General features: G+C 36.9%; 1 long non-coding RNA gene across 1 annotated transcript; it reads right to left on the bottom strand.

The window, feature by feature from the left end:
• Nucleotides 1-13,183: 13,183 nt before the first annotated feature.
• On the bottom strand, nt 13,184-15,085 carry LOC143531217 (uncharacterized). The gene is made up of 4 exons (XR_013134988.1): nt 14,448-15,085; nt 14,124-14,318; nt 13,747-13,808; nt 13,184-13,586 (listed from the first exon to the last, which is right to left on the bottom strand). It is a non-coding gene; the product is annotated as an uncharacterized LOC143531217 (long non-coding RNA).
• Nucleotides 15,086-22,038: the final 6,953 nt, after the last annotated feature.

Raw genomic sequence — 22,038 nt, 5'->3', positions numbered from 1 at the left:
GTTGATCAAAATCACTTTTGATCCAACGAAGATCAAATCTAAAAAAAATTACAATAAAATGAAACTCAACAACAAACATCATTATACATTCTCATATACCCAAATTACCCTTGGCATCATCCAATTTCAGTAAATTGACAATTTTTATCATAGTCTCGGGATTCCAGCTTGGGCAAGTTTGTAGATGGTCTTGGGAGCTGCATATAAATAGACACAAAGCCGAGTATTAAATAAGTAGAGGAAACAAATTTGACTTAGACTTTAGATTGATACTATAATAATCATAAATAAGATTCAAGAAGATCAATCAATCAATCAATCAATCATACCCAGTAAAATCCCACCGACAGCAGAGCTATAGGTAGGGTCTGGGGAGGGTGGGATGTAGGCACACCGTACCTCTATCCAAAGGAATAAAGAGGTGGCTTCCAGAGAGACCCTCGGCTCTAAGAACATGTGTATGAAGCAAAAAAAAGAAATCAAAGTTTAACAGTTATATAAAAAACTACTACTAATTATAATAATATTAATAAAAAGGTCACAGTTTAACCGCAATATAAAAGCTAATAATAATAATAATAAAGTATGTAAGGGAAATACCATTATGGTATGTGACCTAAATAAGTTAAGTCTAAGCCCTAAGGTATTCAATTCTCTCTAAAAATCCTTAACTTTAATTCTACTTCTCCACGAATTCCTATCCTCAACCATGTCCTCAGAGAGGTTTAGGTCTATCAAATCATGCCTAATCCTCTCATCCCAAGTCAATTTCGGTCGTCCTCTACCCCTCCTCCCCTCTATAGTAATGTTTTCTACGGATCTAACAGGATTCGTCGTCTGTCTTCTCTTTACATGTCCAAACCATCTCAATCTCCACTCTCTTATCTTGTCTGCTATGTTCGCCACCCCTAATCTCTCGCGAAGCACAACGTTTCTTATTCTGTCTAGCCTTGTGTGCCCACACATCCAACGTAGCATTCTCATTTCTGCTACCTCCATCTTCCGCACTTGTGCCTTCTTGATGGCCCAACAATCTGTTCCATATAGCATTGCAGGTCTAACTGCCACCCTATAGAATTTTCCCTTCAGATTAGTCGGGAAACTCTTGTCGCATAATATACCTGTGGCTGCTTTCCATCTACACCATCCTACCTGAACTCGGTGGGTCACATCACTGTCTAATTCCCCATCGCTCTGTACAAATGATCCTAAATACTTGAACTTCGTTACCTGCGGGACCACCTGCCCTTCAATTGTGATGTGTGCGTCTTCACTGTCGTTTATCTCACCAAAATCACAGTGTAGATACTCCGTCTTAGATCGGCTAATCTTTAAACCTTTTGTCTCTAAGGTTGTTCGCCACTCCTCAAGCCTCATGTTTAGTTCTTGTTTTTTCTCAGCAAGTAACACAATATCGTCTGCGAACATCATGCACCACGGGAGAGTCCCCTGAATCGACTTTGACAACTCATCCAAGACTACTGCAAAAAGAAACGGGCTCAACGCTGATCCCTGGTGAAGACCTACCTCTACAGGAAAGAAATCAGTATCCCCCACTGGCGCACGAACACTTGTTTCACTCCTGGTATACATATCCATAATTATCTCTATGTATTTCCTGGGCACTCTTCTACCCTCCAAGCACTCCCAGAGCACCTGTCGTGGCACACTGTCGTAGGCCTTTTCTAGGTCAATAAACACCATATGTAGATCACGCTTCTTCTCCCTATACTTTTCCATTAATCTTCTTATAAGGTGTATTGCCTCTGTGGTGGAACGCCCCGGCATGAAGCCAAATTGGTTGACCGTAACCTGAGTTTCTCGTCTAAGTCTAACCTCAATCACTCTTTCCCATAGCTTCATAGTATGACTTAGTAGTTTGATTCCTCGGTAGTTACCACAACATTGGGCGTCTCCTTTGTTCTTATAGATAGGAACTACAACGCTGCTCCTCCACTGGTCTGGCATCTTACCTGATTTGAGAATACTATTGAACAGAGTAGTTAACCACATGACTCCTTCCTCCCCCAGACACTTCCACACATCGATGGGTATGTTGTCTGGGCCAACCGCCTTAGACCTTCCCATTCTCCTAAGTGCGTCCTTCACCTCTTCTCGTGTGATCCGTCGGCAGTAGCAGTTATTCGATTGTTGTCGATGCAAGTTTGTGTTGTCATGTTCTTCTTGGTAAGCTCTCCCATTGTTAAAAAGATTGTGGAAGTAGGTTTGCCATCTTAGCTTGATGTCCTGCTCCTTGACCAGTACATGCCCATCTGTATCCTTTATGAACTTCACCGGTCCTAGATCTTGCCTTCTACGCTCCCTGGCTTTGGCAATCTTAAACATAGCATGTTCCCCCTCTTTTGTTTCTAGACTTTCATACATCCGTTTAAAGGCCGCCTTCTTTGCTTCCGCCACTGCCTTCTTTGCCTCTATCTTGGCCGTTTTGTAGTTGTCCCTCAAATCCACTCGCTCCTCCTCATTCGTGCACCTCATTAGCTCCCTAAAACATCCTTGTTTGTCCCTTATCTTGTCTTGCACTGCGTCATTCCACCACCAAGACTCCTTATGCCCACTTGACTTTCCTGTTGTGACCCCGAGAGTCTCCTTTGCTACTTGGATGATCTTTGTCTCCATAGCTTCCCATATATGAGTTGAGTCCCCATTTAGTCGAGCCCGCGTATGCAGTATGAGTTTATCCTTAAACAGAAGGAGATTTTCGTCCTTCAAATTTCCCCATCGAATTCTCGGTGTACCTTTCTTCTCTCGAACAGTCAGCTTATTTCTGAAGGCTATATCAGTCACTAGTAGTCGATGTTGAGTCACAACTGCCTCCCCAGGTATGACTTTGCAGTCCTTCCACCAACGTCGGTCTCCTCGCCTCATCAAAAGGTAGTCAATTTGCGTGTCGCGTCCGCCACTGCTAAAAGTGATTAAATGAGAATCTCGTTTCCTAAAAAAAGAATTTATAATACCTAGGTCATGTGCCACCGCAAACTCTAGAAGATCTGTTCCGGTCTCATTCCTATCACCAAAACCGAAACCCCCATGTACGGCTTGAAAACCATCGTTAGCCTTACCAATGTGTCCATTAAAATCACCTCCTATGCAAATCCTCTCCCCCCTAGGTATGCCCCCTACCACTGCGTCTAGGCAATCCCAAAATTCTCTCTTTTCTTGATCCCCTAGGCCTACATGAGGCGCGTAGGCGGAGACTACTGCCACTACTTCCTCTCCTAGTACTAATTTCAACACCATAATCCTGTCATTATGTCTTATCACCTCCACCACACTAGTGTGTATTTCCTTAGCCACTAGAAACCCCACTCCATTCCTAGCTCCATCAGACCCCGAGTACCACAACTTATACCCATTACACTCAGCCCCTCTATGTCCTTTCCACTTAGTCTCCTGGAGGCATGCTATCTGAACCCTACGTCTTTTAAGCACATCTACCAATTCTAACAACTTACCATTTAATGTTCCTACATTCCAAGAAGCCAAACGCAATATACGCTCCCTATCTTTACTCTTTCCTACACCCCTCGATTCAGGACATGGTCTCAGGTAATAGTCATGGTTCCTACGCTCTATGGTTGCAACTAATCACACAAACACAAGCAATAGAACACCAAATCAATAATAATAATAATAATAATAGTAGTAACAAAAACTAATAATAATAATAATAGACACACGGCACACATTAACAGATAAATTGGACTGACTACTCTAGCAGCATCAAGGCCTATTGCCAACAAAAATAAAAGATATGAAACGATCTCACCGGGATTTTAGCAAGTCACCAATATTGAAACCGGGATGAGACACCGTGAGCTAACGAGAATAAGCTAGAAACGTGACACAATCTACAACCCTTGAGTTTCGGCGGCGGCGGCGTTGAGCGGCGGCGACGGCGGAGCTCCGGCGACGTGTTACGGTGGCGGCAGAGGGTGAATCAGAAGAAAAGAAAAGAAGTTGGACTGAGTAAACGATAATAATATTGTATGAGACCTACGATAATAATATTGTACGGTGGCGGCGGAGCTCCGGCGATGAGATTGTAAACTAATAATAATAATAATAATATTGTGGATGGATGATTAATTCTTACCTAAAACACTTGACTGTGTGAGTCTGAATGAAGGAAGAAAAGAAAAGATAATAAGAAGTTGGACTGTGACCCGTAATTGTGCCATTTATTCAAGAAGATAAAACAAAAAATGTGCCATTTATTAACAAAAATTCCTATTTAATACCGAATCAATTTTTACCCATAAGATTCAAGAAGATAAAACAAAAATGTTATTTATTAACAAATAAGATTCAAGAAGATAAAACAAAAAATCTTATTTATTAACAAATAAGATTCAAGAAGATAAAACAAAAAATGTGCCATTTATTACCCATAATTTTTCTGTGACCCGTCGAAAATTAATTTGTTATATGTTAACAAAAATTCCTATTTAATACCGAATCAATTTTTCCACTCTAATTCTTGGCCCGTGTGTACTTCAGAACCAAAACCAAGATTTTGACCCATATCAATACCTTTGACTTTTATCTTAATCAAACTATCAAATGTGAATATCACCGAGCACAAAACTTTGAATCTAAACCTTCAAATTCCAAAGTCCCCAATTGCCCCCTTTGTTGTATTAAATGAAATCTGATCAGCTCATAACAAGCACTAATTATAAAGCTCGAGCTCAGCTTGTTATTAGTTTTCAAGCTAGAGCTTGGCTCATTTACTATTTAAAAATTTATTTACATGCATTTTTTATTATTTCATTAGAATTATAATCATAAAATTTGTATATAACATAATATATATTATTTCACTATATCATAACTTTATACATAATACAAAATTACAAATTTTTATACATACGTATTTGATATATATGTTAAATTAAAATAGTAACAGTCTAACATATAGCAGACTCGTTTAGACTCGCAAGCAATCTCAAGCTCAATAAGTGAAGCTTGAGAACTGGCTCGTTTATTAAAAAAGTTTATATAAGCTCAATTCATGTCGAGCTTTTAACAAGCCGATCTCTAGAAAAAGCTAAAAAGAAAAAAATTACAAATCAGTTATCATGAAAAACGAAATTCCATTCCTTCAACTATATTGAAATTTCAAAAACAGCATTATTAGTTACCGTGTGGTGCAGAACCTGAGATGAAGTCATAGGTGATCCATGCCATTTGAAGTACATAAAGAATAAATCACATGCAAATTTTCATAATCTAAAAAAGTAATAGATAACACATCTAAATTATTAAAAATCAAGAATACAATCAACTAAAAACTTACAGAAAGAAGACTCTAATTATTGGTAGGTACCTTTTAGAGATGTTGGTTGGAAACTGCAAGAATATTCATAGGCTGGTAGTCTCTTAAAACTGCAAGACTCATAACAAAGGACTATTCATTTGCAAATAACCAACAAAACCAGATTGTTAAAGGAATAATCGCTACACATTTAGTTAACAAAAATATGTGTTTTGAGCTTTGAAGTTCCTATATTGCCCTTTGTTACTAATTTAAAATATGTTAACAAGTAATGTTTTGTTTTGACTTAATTACCCCTGGATTAAAATCTGACCCGAACATGAGAAAATTTAACCAAACTATCGCTAGGACCCATCAGCCAAATCTATGCTTACTGTGGATGTTGTTGCGGACCCGTTTTAAGGGAATAAATGAAAAAAATATATCATGCTTACAATTCTAAGCTTAGCTTGTTTCGAGCTCGGCTCGTTAGAATTTTTAAAGCTTGAGAGTCAGCTCGTGCTCGTCAAGTCAAAATGAGGCTCGGGCTCGTTTATTAAACAAGCTTACTCTTAGGCTCGAGCCCGAGCTTGAGCTTATTAATCATGAAACATATCTATGTATTAGAATGTTTTACCTCTTCCGATATCACTTCCATCCAATACATCATTATGTATCAAATCTCAGACTAACAACTATTAATCTGCAACCATGAACAAAACAAGAAGGTAAAACTGAATTTAAATTAAAAAAAAAACAGAATTTTTTCAATTTCCTTATGAAGCAAATGAACTTAGAGAGGTAGAGAGAATACATGTGTCTTCCAATATTTTCTCGCATGTTTTCCCAACCAGTGGGACTAATTCTTGAAAAACTTGATTTCCATCCATATCAAACAATGCATAGCTGAAACACAAACAATTAATAACGAATTTACAAACATTAAAAAAGTGTATAACATTCACTACAATTATACACAACCAATCGTTAGAGACTTTTGTATTCGTTGAACTCGTTTTGAGCTTATTTTGTATTTGTGTGATATTTATTTGATTATGTTTATTTAACGCAGAGCCAAACCAAGTAGAGCCAGCTTAGTTCAAAACCGAGCTAAGCACGAGTGAAACTTTCAGCTCAGTTTCGACACTAAACCGAGCCAAGCTCAAGTCAAATTTTCAGCTTTGTTTTAACACTGAGCCGAGCCAAAATAGCTCGTTTAAAACAAGCCGAGCCTGAGGTTCCCTTGTCTCGGCTCGACTCGTGAATAACCTTATCTGAGAAAAGTATATGAGTTGATTATTCCCTCCGTAATATCGTATGATTGTATCCCAATTAGTTTTTCTTGATATTTTTTTAATCTGGTTAGCTTTCGATAAACCTGATAATTACATAAAATATTTTCTAGTCTCTCAACCACTTTTAACTCTTAAGAGTAATCAGAAATATAATGAATTTAAATTTAAACCAAACCTTGATAACTTGGTTCTTAAATCATAGCAGGCACGATCTCAACTCCTAAACAACGATTATAAACCTTGCATTTGCAATGAATCAGCGATTGCAATAAGTCCCATATACTAAAAATCTTTAAAAAAAAAAAAGAAAAAGAAAACCTATAATAGCAAGAATTAGTTTCAAAGACTTACATTGATAATACAGGTCCAGAATCAATCCTTAATTAAATATCATAGAAATCAATACTTAATTCAATATCATAGACTTTAACTAAGAGGAATAGTTCTGGGTTTGTAGATGCAACTCTTGTTTCCACAATCGAACTCCTGACACATAAATAACTTATGAGATGAAGAAGGAAGGAAGAAAGAGAGACATGTTTCACCTAAATCGAAAACCATACCTTAGAGAGATAGATAGAGCATTTGGGTGAGTGATTCCAGATTAGAATTGGTGTTTAGATGAGTGAGTCCAGATCTAGATTTTGAATTATGAAAGCCTCATGCCCGCGTCATGGATATTTTCTTAAATTTCATGCACTAACCACTTGTACATTATGCTTAACTCATTGTACAACTCTTAAATTTAAGAGTTTTTGGTAAAATTACCATATCGTCCTTCCTATATGTATTTTAAGATAGTATAGATATATGAAAACGTGTTATGATGTGAATTGTCTAAGTGCTAACACTTGAAAGTCCCCGAAAACATGAGTGATTAATTTTCGAACCGGTGGCACGTGAATAGTACTATTGGTTTGACGAACCCAATTGACAGAGCCAGAGGGGTATGCCGGAACATTACACAATTGCACATGACCATATAACTATACATACATGCTATGTTGTGTTAGACAAAGTACTGGGGCTTGTGGCAGTTGACGTCACAGGGAGTGCGTGGGCAGTGGAGGCCACGTGGTAAAAGCACGTCAATGGTTCACATATGGCTTAGTATAATTACATCATATACATACATAACATGAATATTATGCCTATGCACATCGATTTCATTTAAACTTGTGAAACTCACCAACTATTCGTAGTTGACCCCCATTTTAACATGTTTTTCAGGTATACGTTCTTATGTGCTATGTGTTCGAGTGATGAATAGTAGTGTTGTAGATAAATGCAAGTATCTTGTTAAAGTATAAGAACCGGTAATGTTTTAAAGCGTTTAGTTTGTAATCGTAGTTAAAACAACGTAACATGATGTAAATTAGTTTGTTATTTTTTTTATAAACAATGTGGTTGATACCAGTGGTGTTTATTCCCGTTTTACCCTTCCATTATCTCTAGTCGGGGTGTGACACGGTCATTTATCCTTATGTAGTTCTTAAATCTCCATTTGAATTCGTCAAAGTTAATGTCCTAGTTAAGAAGTTTAGGTGGTTTGTTCATTGTACCGGCTTCATTCTTAAACATTATGTAATTCTTCATTTCAGGATCATGTGACATTTTGACACTCAGTGGATTAAACCAAAATAGTCTTGAAACCGAGTCAATTCTGTTGAAAATACAAAGTCCAAATGAATCGAACAAAAACTTGATTGGATTCACAAACACGATTCGATTACTTACAACATCTCGACTCGATTCATGTGTAGGAAATCGATTCGATTGGTTTGGGAAATTCGATTTTATTTGTTTGAGGAAGTCGGTTCGATTGGTTTGGGAAATTCGATTAAATTGGTATCAAGACCCAATTCAATTGGTTTTCAAAACCCGATTAAGTTGGTTTTCAAAACCCGGTTCGACTGGATTTCAAAACACGACTCGATTCAAATTTCAAGAAAGCACAATTCCCACTGTTTGCGTATGAATCTTTTGACAAACACACTTTTCACCACTTTTAAACCTTCAAACACCACAAGAAACCCAAAGCACACTTTAATAACTTCAAAAACAACTTTAATCGATTTTCAAGCTTGCAATTACACTTTCTAGGCCGAAAGCTCACTTGAAACACTTGAACACACTTTGTTTTACAAAAACACACCTCACAAACACTCAAACAAGACCAAAATCCAAGGTTGTGACCTAAGAACCCCAACTAGTAAAGCCGAATGCCCTTATACCAATTGTTGGTCCAAGAAACGGGATCAAACAACAATGTTGTTGGATCAATATCACTCGTGAGATTGCGGAAATTACTCATAAGGAACCGAGATCTCGGATCTTGTTGTGTTCGGTTTATTACCAAAAAGGGAAAGGAAGGAGAGAGAGTAGGGAGAGTTGGTGAGAAGATATGATAATTTTGCAAAAGTTTATTGTATGCATGCCCATGATTCCCTATTTATAGGAGAAGCATAACATGCATGTTCTTCTTTATTAACGGCCCAATGGATTTAACATTAATTGGCCTCGGGCCCAAACATTAGAACATGATAAACGAAAGCAAAACAATATACAACCATTAACGAGACTAAATAATACAAATGTAACGTTTGCCAAAAATTTTCATTAATAAAGTATGTTTAGTAATAAAATTTCATCATTATGAGAAAAATATTCTTTATTAGTGATCTATACGTTTCAAAGTCAACAAAAAGTGCAAAAATCGCCACGTAACGAATCTGACATGAAACGACCCCGGGTAACAAGTTAGAAAGTGAATAATTCATTAAAGGGGTTAAATGATCTCGAAAAAATTAAATACATATTAAAGTAGTCGAGATAATATATAAACATAATTTAGGAAGGCTCGGATCGCGAAAACTGGAAAATAATTATGCACGAGCTAGTACAGGACCCGGAAAGGACCCAACCCCAACTATTTTCAAGAAAATAGTTTTTATAGTCCATACTGCCAGAATTTGATTTTGTTCAAAGTCTGACAAAAATTATTAAAAACGGGATCCATTTGAATATCTAAATCACACAATACGTTAAACAGTTAATCGAAAACAACCAGTTTATAACCCAACCCTTTCATATATATCACCCCCCCCCCTTTTCTCCTAGCCGTCCCCCACCCTACCCATGACAACTCACCTCACCAACTCATCCTCCTAATTATTATCCTTGATGTGTTGTAATCAAACTAAACAACCCACTTGCTCTCTAAAACTCCCACTCATCAAACCTATACTCTCCATCCCTCTCTCTTAATAACCATCGACTGAACACCCCACACCTTCAGTTCAAAATCAAACAATAAACACACACACAATCAAGAAATCATGGAAGAATTAAATCAAGAATAAGAAGATTAAGATATCAAGGAGGGTATAGGAAGAACACCAATCTCACACCATAACATCATCAATTTCATCTTCGAAAAATCTCCAAGAACAAGTAAGTTTGATCTAAGATTGATTATTAGGGTTGAAAGTATTAGATTAGTTGTTCTTGATTGAAGCTTGAAAGTTTGATTTTAGGTGTTAATGGTAAAAACTTGAATAAACTTGATGTTAGGGTTTGATCTTAGAATGGATTTAGGATAATTATTGATCATTAGTTTGTTAATATAAACTTGAATTATTGAAAATTATTGTTAGGGATGAACAAAACAAGAACTTGTTCATAAGTGAAAATTTGGGGATTTTTGGATATGGGATTAATTAAGGGATTTGGATTGATTGGTGAATCAATAAGTGTTATGGAATAATAAGATAGGATATATGCTAGTAAACTCACTAAAACCTTTTATTAGTTCTTGAAGATTGTTAAAGTTGCTAAATAGGGAAACTTTGTTGAATGATATATTAAAAGAACAAAAATTGGGATAGAACACATAGGATGCATGAAACCATATAAAACTAGTTGAATGAATTAAACCTAGAATTACATTTAATCAAAGTGGAAGAAATAGATTAAATAGAATTATCAAACATTAAAGGTTACTAAAATGGGAAACTTTGTTAGAACAACACTTAGAAAATTTATAAAAATCCAAGATCCTTTGATTGAAAGATTGATTAAAAGATTGATAAAGATGGGAATAATATAAAAGTGATTAGTATAAAGGAATAGAATCATCTAAAAGCTAAAACTTGAATTTGTTGAAAAAGACATTGTTTAAAATCATGAAATTTAGATTCTTCTAAAAGAGAATAAGAACATTTACTTAAAAGTGAAATTTTGGATTATTGTGAACTTATAAAATAGGTTAAAGATCTGGACTTTTAAAAATATTTAATAGTAATTTTATATATAAAAATAAGAAGCTTAACTAGTAACATTGTTAATGAAACCTAAAATACGAACTAGGAACCTAAAACTTGATTAAACGTGTCTCATGGATTTAATTGGACAAAACTGCTAATTTATGGTAAATTATATGTTATTTTATGTGTTTTATGTTCATAAGATGATTAGTATAGACTTGTGTAATTTATTTGACTTGTCGGTAACTTAAACGGTCGAAAAATCGGCTTTTTAAACAAAACCGACACAACTATTAGAGACTGTTTTAGAACAGCCACTAGAGCGTTAAAATACCCATGTATAACATAACTTAATACATGAGAAAAGGACAAGATGATAAAACTTAGTCCTAAACGGTTCGTGTCGCGAAAACCGACACGAAATCGTTAAAAAGTTGCTATTTTAAGAAAATATTAACAAAAATGAAAATAATATATTTTCACAAGTTAACTTGTAAAACTTGAATAATATTTATGTAACAAGTATTTCCATAATTTAAAAGTTACATTTTACACGAAAAACTAAAACGAGTCGTTTTAAACATAAAACCGGCAAAACCGACGAAACCGACAAGAATTATAGGAGATAACTAAATTAATATTTTCTTAAACTTTCCAGCAACTAAAACTCTAATATTTAATATAATTATATCTTTATTTATTAATTAACATATTTAATAAACAATAGTCAACGAAAAACTGAACTATATGTGTGTTAAACTGATAGGACTCTATTTGCTTGCGTGCTTATGTTGACATTAGAGTAGGGATAATAAGTAAAAGACTTTATAAACTAAGACTCAAATAAGGTTTTTATTAACAAAACGTGTACTAATATAGGACACGCATATTCTGGAGAAAAGGACTTCAAATCGTGAGTTTCTCTATCGAACCCCCTCGTTTTTAAATGAAATCGTTTTTAATTGTTTTTATAAATGTTTTTGGGGGAAAAGCATATACTTTATTTATAATATTGATTTCATCAAGACTTTACTTGTTAAAGCATTTTATTTTACAAACCGTGTCAAATACGGGATGAGTCTAGTTGGCTAAATAACGGTTAACCCTAGAAAGGGGCACAAAAATATTGGTAGATCTATCGGGGTGACGCCCCCCACTTCCAATCGCATTGGGTTAAAAGTGAGAATATTTTGAGTCTGGTATGTATCGTGTTATCAACTATGATAGTCATGTCATACGCATGTTGTATTCTTTGCTCGTCTACAACAGCATGATTTGTTTAAGAAATAAAATACTATTATTTTGTGATATAATGGCGATAAATCAGTATACACGGGTTTTTATATGATTTGTATGAAGTAATGACGGAAGATCATTACACACGGGATTGATTTTATTATATAATGACGAGAGATCATTATATGGATGTTGCTTTCAATATATATATATATATATATATATATATATATATATATATGTATATGGACTATTTTTATTATAAAGAGAAACTCACCAACACATTGTTTTGACAAACGATTTTTATATGCTTTTCAGGTAAGTGATGGCTTCATGACAATGAAGGAAAACAGGCAGGTGGTGTTTGAATATGGGAATAAACTGGGATGTGAAATAACCGTGTTTTTATACACGTTTAAACTTACGTTTTTAATAATAATAAAGTTCTTTGAAAAAGTCAAACTTTGACTATTGTTTTGCTATACTTTATTATGATTGGCTATCGGCGACTGTCACAACCCGAACGACTTGGTCAAAAGTCTTCCGATGTTTAAATTAAGGTTTTCGGGGTGTGACAACAAATGACTTTACAACAAAACTGTAACAACAAAAATTGTAACAACAAGACTCCAAAGTTGAAATATCCAACCTAACACTACGATCGACTACCTGATCTTCAACCAAGTCAACAATATGATCGACGACAAGAACCCAAAAAAGCCAATCAACATATTCCTTCCAATCTTAGTTTGTTGCCCCCACCTTCCAGCAACACAATCGATTTCGCCAATTGGGTCGCAGTCGTATTTCATTAAATAGCGTTTTAGACCAAGAAAACGTGTTTCTAGTTCAAGTAACGGCATTCCAAACTCAATTGACACCCGAGTTTGTTGCGGAACAACTCACAATCGACACCGAAATAGACAACAGAAAGAAAATATAAAAAAAACTTGCATATTATACTAGTATAACAATATAAAAAGTGTTTAGAATTTACCATTAGTGTATGTCTCACGTCAGACTTTGCATTTATTTTAGGTAATGAACACTATAATTGTACTTTTTTATAACTAGGCTCTATCCACACATTATGAAAGACAAGTTATACTGCATGATCATTAAGCTCGATAATCAACGCCATTCACTTAATAGCAACATACGTTATTTCATAATCAAAATATTAATATTCATAGGACATCACAATAACTTCAACATATCATATCGACAACTAAAATAGACAAGGAATGACTCAAATCTAATAGAGATGTCTGCAAACGGTGATACCATAACCTAACAAAACCATAAAGATCTTCACACGAGGGAACATTGCAAGTGCTTTGTTAAACTTTAAAACATCAATTTGAGTTTGTTTCAAACCAAATCCTCATACCAGAGTTTGATTTGTTCATCCAGTTCATCTTCACAGGTTTCATCCCTAACTCGTGATAGTTAACAAAGTTTGGGTTGTCCGCATTAACAAATTAACACAAAGTCGAAGCTCCCTTTTTTAAAACACTACAAAAAGAGGTTGAATTATGGATTGATATATAATACACTTCATGGAAAACTTCTGCTTAGAGATTAATATATCTAGGACTTCAAAAATACTTGTAATATATTTCAATTTTGCTATTTTATGAAATTCAAAAAAGAATGAAGTCGAGAATTTTGTTACCTTTCCGAATGATGACCATCAAGACAAGACTCTATGAACAATCAACATGCTATAATCCCCTCCTAATTGATTAGCCAAAACAGGTATAAAAAGTTGAATCCCCAATACAAAACAGGTATAAAAAGTTGAATCCCCAATACTTTAAACAAACCAAATACGGAACCAAAAAGTATATTGCTACTAAAAATTATTCTTCAGTTGTTTGCAATCCATATTACAAGATGCATGTAGTAAAAGAAAATTCCCGAAATGTTAAATAAAATGCATATGATATCGATTTACTTCATTTCTCAAACATAAATAAAGATATTACACTTAACACCATCAAAATCAATGAATATAATAAAAACATGCAATCAGAATATCAAGAATCTCACCGTCAATTGAGCAGTCAAACGCTCGCCAGCTCTTTCGAGTTCTAACTCAACAATTTGACCAACACTATCATCAAGCAGACTGTCCACTTTCAGAAATTGAGTAATTGCCTGCATCAAGTATTGTTTCAGTGCAGCTATAAAGCATGCTTCATAGGTTTACACACACGTCTTTTTTCATGCTAAGAAGCATGTCACCTACATATATTTTGAAACATTTAAGGAAAAAAATTAACCGATCCGTATTTTGAAAACAAGATTTTGAAACATTTAACGAACTATTATGAAGCAAATAAGATTCGTTATAACATAACTAAATGCCCTTACATTAATCTCTAAATGAGAGATGCCGTCTTTGGGAGTTGGATCTGCATGGGACGGCTGCGGCATATGCATACCCAAATCCAGATTTTGTTATAACCACCCATGGAAGCCCATATTCATTAAAAGATAATCTATTGGTTAGGGCGCAAAACTTTTGTCCTGAAATTCAATAAATGAAATAACGAATGAAAGTTATCAAATCCAGCATAAAAATGTTTTACACCGAGAACGATGGTTATGAGGTATTATCAGTTAAATAACTAAATTTATGGTGTGTTATTTTTAAAATTTGTTATTATGCAAAATCTGTATTAATGAGTTAGTTATATCAGGATTAATTGCTTTCACGGCAGCTTAATTACAAAAGGCGTCAGGAAGAAGACAATACCGCGAGTATATTATAAGAAACGAGAATAGTTTAAGGGCAGCTAGCACCACAAATAAATTTGGTTGGGATATCAAACATACACCCATCAATGTTCTCATTTCAAAGGTACATAAAAATGAAACTTAAGTGTATAACGTATATATTGTTTCTGACATATTTTTAAGAAAATTTGCTTATGGTGACATAGCTAAATATCCTCAATTACTTCCCAGCAACAAGTCATATTTTGGTATTTTTGAAGGTGAAATGATTTTTTCTCGGTATTATATGACTGCAGCAGTGGCTGGTACATAAATATGTTTTTTTTGGTAATATAATTGCTGCACTTATATATTTAAAACATGATGATTTACTATCTCATCGTACATACATCCAGAAGAGTAATATAACACTAACACGCAACAACGCTCGGGTACAAAAACTTGTTTATTTTAACACTAACAGCCAACAGTTGTAAAAACCGACTTCTTAGTGTTTGATCGGTTGTAGCACAAAAACAACGCAAACCAAACCATGCACACCCCTTGGATGTATAGATAGTAGAATCAGGTGATTAGATGTAATAAAACAGGTTGCGTGATATTAAAATTTGACGGCAAAGCTATATTTACATAGATAAAATGATCTAAAGTACATTCTTGTGAAAAAAATGAGGTTTTTGGATAATTAAAATGAGGTTTCAAACATTTATGTAATCAATTTGTGAAATCTTAGGTTCTTTGTTATAGTCTGAAATCTGAGATTTTTGGATGAATTAACGTCTGAAATAGCTACATGTTAAGAACAACTAACATAAATATACTCACATGAAGCTGATGCGAAACCAGATGTGACAACACTTAAAATCTCAGAAATCCATCAGAAAGTAATAATGTTTTTTAGGAACAATCTATAACATGAGTTATCTAAGAGGTAAAGTTCAATAAACATAATTATAGGACGTATGTACCTGATTCCTTGTCTAAAAGGCTATGAACAATCAACATGTTATTAGCGATTAACAATCGCTCTTCACTTCTCCGGACCACAAACAATCAAGATGGCAGGGGGTGGCCGGTGCGGCGTTATAATTATAATGTTTTATTAATTTATGAAAAGAGAATTAGGGTTATCTATATATAGGCTCAATCAGTATGTAAAACTAATTATATTTTGATTTTGTGTTTTTTATTTTAACTATTTTCTTGTTTTTGATTTTAAATGTTGTAGCTATGTAATATTGTGCGTAGTATGTATAATATTTCACTTCTCCGCACCACAAACAATCAAGATGGCAGGGGGTAGCAGGTGCGGCGTTATAATTATAATGTTTTATTAGTTTATGAAAAAAGAATTAGGGTTATCTATATATAGGCTCAGTCAGTATGTAAAACTAATTATATTTTGATTTTGTGTTTTTTATTTTAACTATTTTCTTGTTTTTGATTTTAAATGTTGTAGCTATGTAATATTGTGCGTAGTATGTATAATATTTCACTTTTCATCAAACTCATCTCAAACACATAATTATGTGCATAAAGAATTACTTATATAGGCGTGACAACCATACACTCCCACATGAGAAGCGTGTCTTTTCTCAAGTGGTATTACATGTGCTGGCTATTGTAATTAGAGGCACTACACTCTTGAGACAACCGCAAAAGAAGAGAACGAGCGATCTTTCAGTTTCTTCATATTTATTAATATTTCACTTTGTATCCAGTTAAGATTTGTACTTTCATCTTTAGATTGGCGGCGAATAAAAATTGTTTTCCATATTTGGAGCTTCACGCTTTTGTTAAGATTTATTTACATTCAATTAGAAGTCATTTGTGAAAATACATGAGGATTAGAGTTTTCTTTATTGTTGTGTGATGCGTAGTCCGGTTGTGAAATTAAATTTCCAGTTTTGGCTCGTTTTTAATTTCAATCTATTATCCTTTCGTCATGTGTGTTCATTTACATAAGGTTATATGGGTTTATAATAAACGTTAGTTCCATATACATATAAAAAATATCATCTTTCTAAAATGATCACGTAAGTAAAATTAGATCAACGCCTATATAGCAATTGAGTGGTCGTCTAATGATAAACACTCAAGAGAATTGCATCATCTTTTACTGGTGTGCATTACCAACTGAAATTAATTCTATAGAAAATCATACCGTCATATAAATTTTTAAATACTGATTTCTTCCTCGAATTGCTTACTATCATAACTTCTTCACTAAACCACTTAAAATTTTAAATACATTTAATACTACCAGATTAAAAGAAATCATGTATCATTGCCAGGTAGTCGAAGTGTGGAATTGCATTTCATTGGAGTTACCGCATATAGAGGTAGGGTACCAAAAAGACCCAAATACCCCTAAGCAATGCCCGCGGGTAAACCAGAAGTCCCTCATAAGGCACCCGCGGGACATATGAACCATCCGCATAAATCATTTGAGGAAGAAGCACTCTTATGACACATGCGGAAGCATCCGGACACCCTCAAAAGTCATCCGCAAGAAGAAATATTCTTCCGCGTAAATGACCACGAGGTAATGCTCCGGGACAGCTGTCAATAACCAATTACCTTCTAGAAGATTTGCCAAGATGCTTTCTTGGGCAATACGTGATCCTTCGGCCAATCAGCCAGTGACACCTGGCAAGGCCGTTATAACCATGCACATAGCTAATATTACCCCTTAACCAATATCAGAAGGACACGTGTCTAGGTTGTTATACATGCACATGCAACGTATAAGCTGAGCCTATCATATGAAGACGTGTGTCCAGGCGGTTATAAGAGCATCTTCTTAAGGGACAGCTGGCCCAATCGCTTCCCACACCCTTCGGCTATAAATACCCTTTCAATCATCATGAGGTATCCATTCACTCCCACTGTACTCTTTCAATTTACTTAAGTGCATTATCTTCGTCAGAACTGTACTTATTCTCACGCTAGAGGGTGGTTACGGGAAGACCCCCCCCCTCTTGTCCTTCCCGTAACGAGCTCATGGTGTCTGTTTTGCAGGCCTTCGTCACTGGACTTTGGGCAATTGAGTTCATATCATGTTGACAGTTAACCGTATCCTATCCTGTTGACTCATCGGATCTAGGACCCATTAGTGGGGAGTAGATCCATGTTTCTTCATTGGCGCCATCCGTGTCTTTGTTAGAATAGCAAAAAAATTTTCCGTCCTCTTTACGATATGAATCAATTACCTAAAGGGCCAACGGAGAACCCAGCACAATCTTCACGTGGTCCTAACCTTGAAACACGTGAAGGAGCAACGTCTGTGTTTGCTCGAATTTCGACTCCTATCGCAAGAGCCGATGCCGTCAACCCGGGAAGTTTTTCCTTGGGTGGTTCGACGGCTCGGGGGTTGTTTGCTCAACATGAAGGTGTTACTCCAGTGGACACCGGAAATGTTGTTACACCAGATACTAATTTGGGGAACGTTACAGCTCCAAGAGGTTCCGATCTCGGAGATCTAGACTGAATTATGAGAGATGCTAATTGAATTCACTCAGAGTTAGGCCTGGATGAAAATTTCGGTGACTCTGCTCCAAGGAGAGTTCGGCAGCATAACTCTAGATCTGGAGGACTCTTATTTCTAGATGAATGGCTCCGCATTCAACAAGAAAGCCTGGTTGCTGAGTACGAACGTAGGATACGGAACGAGCGTTTCCATGCTCGTATCCTGACGTACGACGACTCTCCCAGGATATCAATTTCCCCACCCATACGGGGAAGTCACATTCAGTATAGCCAGCCACCAGAACAAAACTTAGGTGAGATCCGGAGGTTATGTCCTCGCCCCCGCATAGATATGCGGGTGCCATCTTATGAGGACGAACTAGATGTACACGATTCAACCTATCACCCGGACGGTAGCTACTATAGCGGGGATAGTCGTCTCCCTTCATACGGAGGGGCTAGTTACCCGCGACCGATGGTTCGCCATGAGAAATACTATAGTAGTGCTGAACATGATTTCCTTAAACCATACCGTCTGAAATCATTCGCAGAAAAATCGAAGTTCATTCCGGCCATCGCGACAGCCCCATTCCCAATAAATGCAAAAATTCCAACATCTGTTGGTACATACAGTGGAATGACGGATCCTAGTGATCATCTGCTGCGATTTGAAGCAGTAGGAGGAGTCAGTGGTTGGACTCTTCCATACTGGTGTCACATGTTTGCATTGACATTCACGAGGGTGGCACGAGAATGGTTTGAGAAGCTACCGTGCGAACAGATCAAAAGTTGGAAAGATTTCGTAGCAAAATTCTCTCAACACTTCAGCCAACAAAGAAAGCATACACGCGACCCTTCGGAAATACTAGACGTTGAAAGGCAAAATTATGAATCCATTTAGGATTTCATTACTCGTTTCAATAATGAGAGCCTTAACATTGGAGGGGTTAGTGAAGATATGCTGCGGGGAGCAATCCACAAGAACGTCCATAGTGATGCCTTAATCCGCACACTAACTGGGAAAGACGGAATGCCCGAGTCCTGGGATGAAATCATGATAGCAGCTAAGTTGTTTGCAAGAACTGAAAAAACACTAGGGTCCAGCAGCCAGAAACAATTACCAAGGGTCGAGTTTCAGACTCCGAGACCAAATAGACAAGCTAAAGGAACAATCTGGTCAAGGCTGCAACCGACCATAGAACAACCGAAACAGTTCGATGCAAGATCGTTGATTGGCAACAAGAACAAGCGTAACTTTCCAACACGGTCTTCCAACAACAGTTGGAATCAGTTGTCAAAAACTCCTTCAGAGATCCTCAAAACTGAAAATTTGACCTTCCGCAAGCCTCAGCCGTTACCGAGGAAATCATTCCTCGACAACAAGAAACATTGCATGTACCACAATGATATAGGGCATAATACAAACGAGTGTGCGCCCCTAAGGAATGAAATAGAGGCGGCTGTAAAGAACGGGAAGTTAGATCATCTGGTCAAAAGTGTAAGACCAGGGCCTGGTAACCCTCCCGCAAAGGATAACCAAGGCCCGGCAAAAAGCAAATAAAAGATCTAAACGTCCACATGATTCAAGGAGGTCAACACGTCAATGGCAAGAGAAAAGAGTTCGCGGATGAGGAATGGAAGAATGAGCCAGTCATTTTTCCACGCATCAGAGGAGGACCATGCAATAAGAATCCTCTGATAATCACGGCTCTCTTCGGACACTATCGATCGCAGTATGTGTTCTTCGACACTGGTAGTACATCTGACATTATGTACGAACAGTGCTTCGAACAGCTTGAGAAAGATGATAAAGAGAGATTACGGCCGATCCATGCACCTGTCTCTGAGTTTGGTGGGTAAATAATGCACCCTCGCGGTGTCATTACATTCCCGGTCACACTTAGTGACGGGATCCACTCAAGAACTGAGGAAGTCGAATTTTTAGTTTTACCGGCAACTTCCAAACATGATATTATTCTTGGACGAGAGGCAATTGGTGATTTCAATGCCTATCCGTCCATAGCTCATGGAGCAGTAGGGGTTCCAACCCACACTGGAGTAGCAATAATTCATATTAATCGACATTGCTTCACAACCGAAAGTTCAAGGCCAAGTAAAGTTTCAAAACAAAACTAGAGGACTGAACCAGAAAAATGAATTCTTAACAAGAAGTTTCCCGATCAAACCGTAATAATTGGTCCAGATATCTCTGAAATCGTCCGAACCTTCTTGAAGCAATTGTTGACAAAGAATATTGACATTTTCGCATGGCAGCCCGCGGACATGACAGGCGTCCCGCGGAGCATTTCGGAGCACAAGTTAAAGGCGAATCCACTAATCACCCCAATTGTGAAAAATAAGCGGAAGATGGGCCCGGAACAAACGAAGGCCATGAACGAACATGTGCAAGATCTTCTTCACGCCGGGATTATCCGGGAAATCAAATACCAAACGTGGGTGGCCAACCCAGTGATAGTCCCAAAAAGCAACGAGACGTGGAGGATGTGTATAGATTATAAAGATTTAAACAAGTCATGTCCGAAAGATTGTTACCCGCTTCCGGAGATTGACTTGAAGGTAGATGTTGTGTCTCCATTCAAGTTCAAGTGCTTCCTCGATGCCTACAAGGGCTATCACCAGATTCATATGGCAGCTGGTGACGAGGATAAGACAGCGTTCCGCACTGATCAAGGAACATTTTGTTACAGAATGATGCCATTCGGGTTAAAGAATGCGGGCGCCACATATCAAAGACTGATGGATCAGGCCTTCAAAGGTTAAATAATTCGAAATCTTGAAGTTTACATGGACGATCTAGTAATCAAAAGTACTGAAGAGGATCAAATGTTGAGGGACATCGATGAAACTTTTGAAACTTTGAGAAGCATCAATATGAAGTTGAATCCAGCAAAGTGTTCCTTCGGAATGGAGGAAGGAAAGTTCCTCGGAGTAATCATGACAGGGACGGGTTTTAAGGCTAATCCAGACAAGATCCAAGCAGTGGCCCGCCTGCCATCTCCTGTATCCCTAAAAGAAGTTCAAACACTTAACAGGATATTGGTAGCGTTAAACAGGTTTCTGGCAAACCACGCTGCTAAATCCTATACGTTCATTTCAACATTGAGGAACTGCCTCAAAAAGGCACAATTCAGATGGACTCCGGAAGCTGAACAAGCATTCCAGGAAGTCAAGAAGTGTCTAATGGAATTACCCACGCTAACAGCTCCATACGCGGGTGAACCATTAACACTATATTTGTCGGCGTCTGACATTTCCGTGGGTGCTGTCCTACTAACGGATAGAAAAAAACGTTCAAACTCCGATCTATTACGTCAGTAGAACATTGTCAGACCCGGAAACAAGATACTCGATGTTGGAAAAGTTGGTTTTGGCATTAGTATACGCAGCTCGTCGGCTCCGCTGATATTTCCAAGGTCACCCCATCAATGTGTTAACATGATACAAGCTCAAGAACGTATTGAGTAAGCCCGAATTATCGGGGCGACTGGAAAAATGGGCCATCGAATTGGGCGAACACTCGATAGAGTATAAACCAAGACCAGCAATCAAAGGGCAAGTGCTGGCGGACTTCGTCAAAGAGTCCCGCAACACAAAGAACAAGAATTCCTAATCGAACAACAACCCCAAGCACCTCCGGAACAAGATCAAGTTTGGTATTTGTTTACGGACGGAGCTTCAAGAAGCGAAGGATCAGGTGCAGGTTTAAGGCTAGTCAACCCGGAAGGGCATGAATTTA

This window comes from Bidens hawaiensis, unplaced genomic scaffold (genome assembly GCF_021521415.1).
Source record: "Bidens hawaiensis isolate Kalapana, Puna unplaced genomic scaffold, B.hawaiensis_p1.1 tig00009092_1, whole genome shotgun sequence".
Classification (NCBI taxonomy): Eukaryota; Viridiplantae; Streptophyta; class Magnoliopsida; order Asterales; family Asteraceae; genus Bidens; species Bidens hawaiensis.
The sequence above is the reverse complement of the archived record's forward strand: the minus strand, read 5'-3'. Positions and strand labels throughout refer to the sequence as shown.